Source organism: Montipora foliosa, chromosome 3 (assembly GCF_036669935.1).
Source record: "Montipora foliosa isolate CH-2021 chromosome 3, ASM3666993v2, whole genome shotgun sequence".
NCBI classification, from domain to species: Eukaryota; Metazoa; Cnidaria; class Anthozoa; order Scleractinia; family Acroporidae; genus Montipora; species Montipora foliosa.
In genome coordinates this window covers 38,663,393-38,665,892 of record NC_090871.1, presented here as the reverse complement: position 1 = coordinate 38,665,892, position 2,500 = coordinate 38,663,393, and positions in this window count along the sequence as shown.

Genomic DNA, 2,500 nt, shown 5'->3' with positions numbered 1-2,500 from the left:
AATATTCAACTTTGTTTAATTATACACTATTGTGCTGAATGCAACATGTAAATGACAAAAAACAATGAAGTCTTTCCCATGGCAAATTAACAATGAAAGGTGACAAAAGGACTGTAGAAAGCAAGGGAAAAAGTGAAAAGAATGATACACTTTATTTATAGCACTGAGAGCTTACTACAGTTCATTTAATTTTGTGAAAATAGGATATCACAAAGGTTGCTCCTTTGCTCACAGATCTTTTGTACATGTCTAATCACCCAAATTGTAAATTTGAAACTATTAAACCTACAAGGCTGTCTTCTTAGTATATTTTCAAAGTCATTGTCACTATAATTATAATTACAGGGAATATAAATTTTTGTTCCAGCAGAGTACTTCATTTCTACGATAATAACTTTAGAAATTTGAGACAGGATACTTCAATTTAATCTGAAATGTTGCAGAAAAAATTTATTAAGACTACAAAAAATTGTTGTAGATTCCACAGAAAGAATCGATTGTTTGGAGGTTTATGGTTTGGGACAAAGAAGCCCCATTTTTAAACATTCATGCAGCCTTTTGCCACATCATTGAGAGACTTATTCCATAAAGGTGCGTGAAGAGTATGCATTGCATGTAGCTGAGTTCATCGATTTGGTGATAACATTGTAGTATGATCAATTTTTCCATCATCTACATGTACCACACATAGAAATCTTTGTGTTTTGTCAACGTCACCAATAACATGTCACTTTCTAATATTCTTTCTTTTATTGACCTAATTAACAGGAGCCCCTATCACTTCCAATGGAAATAGCACTAAAGTCCGATGCCTTCTTTTGTGTGGATCCTTTGATGCCCCCGCCAAATGCTTGTTCCAGTCATTTGTAAAGTTCAATAGTAGCTATGGCTGTCCATATTGTTTGCATCCTGGTAAAACAGTCAAGACAAGTGAGAGAGGGCATACCCATGCCTATCCCTTTAACAAAGAAAATCTTCAAACTGGACACTATGAAGAACGAACTCATGATCAAACACAGAAATTTGCTAAACTTGCTACCGAATCGGTCATAAACACAGGGGTTGAAAAATCAGTGAAAGGAGTTAAAGGCTTGAGTTGGTTCTTGTATGTGCCAGGTTTCAATATAATCAGAGGAATTGCCATTGACTATATGCATGGCACCCTGCTGGGTGTTGTGAAAATGTTAGTCAATTTGTGGCTTGACAAGCAACACCATGAAGAACCTTGGTACATTGGAAAGTGGGCAAGAGAACTAGAAAAGAGATACACAAGTATAAAGCCACCAAGTTGTATCTCAAGGCTGCCTAGAAGCATTATTGGAAACTTTGGCCATCTGAAGGCTTCAAAACTGAGGTCATTTTTACTTTTCTACTCATTACCTTGCCTGTATGACCTTTTACCTGACAGCTACTTCCAGCACTATCTCCTACTGGTAGAAGCAATCTATATTTTGCTTAAACATTCCATATCTATGAGTGAACTGACCAAGGCATCAAAGTTATTGAAACACTTTTGCATAAGGATTGAGGAATTATATGGTGGTCGTTACGAGACTTACAATGTTCATGGGCTACTTCATCTGGTTGAAAGGGTAAAAGATCTTGGCCCACTATGGACACACTCATGTTTTTGCTTTGAAGATTTTAATGGCGAGCTCAGACACCTCTTCCATGGAACACAACATGTTGAAATGCAAATTGTACTGTCAATTTGTGTTCAACAGAAAATCTCTCAGCTGATTCCACTTTTACCTCCACACTCTGGTGCATTGCAATTTTTTGAGAGCTTAACATCAAAGGGAAAGTGGAGTCATAAAAGAGAAATTGTCTCTGACAGAATCTTCATCATTGGATCTATAGTGAAACATTCCATAAACATTCAACACAGGCAGCTACTTGAAAGGGAGATTGGTGAACTTGGAGATGTTTTCAAATTCAAGAGAGTCTGTATTGATGGAACAATTTTCCACTGCAAAGAGTACAAGCCAGGCATAAGACGGAACAATTTTACTGTACAGTACCAATCACCATCATGCCTACAACTGAATTATGGTCAAGTTTTATATTTTACTAAGTGTTATGTGAAGTGTCCTAATCCTGTGTTTTGCTCAGAGCTCTGCTCTTTGCAAAGTTGCAAAGTACTATGCTATATTAGAATGTTTAGTAAGAGACAACAACACAGTACTTTCATCTGATACCATAACCGGTGCATCAGTGCCACATATTGTTCCTGTGTCATCTTCTGGCAATGAAACTGTGGTGATTCCATTAGGAATGATAGTTAAAATTTGTTTGCATGTTGACTTCGGTATTGGTGGGAAATGTTTTGTTGCTACTTACCCAAATATGTTTGAGAAAGATTGATTTGAAAGGAAAAGTACCATAGGCTGGGGTCTGTGGCTATATAAACTTTGACATTGAATTAAAAATTAGATGTTGTATTTGACAGTCTTTGTATTGTATTGTCTTCTGTTATTGTTATTGACCATCCTTGTAATTC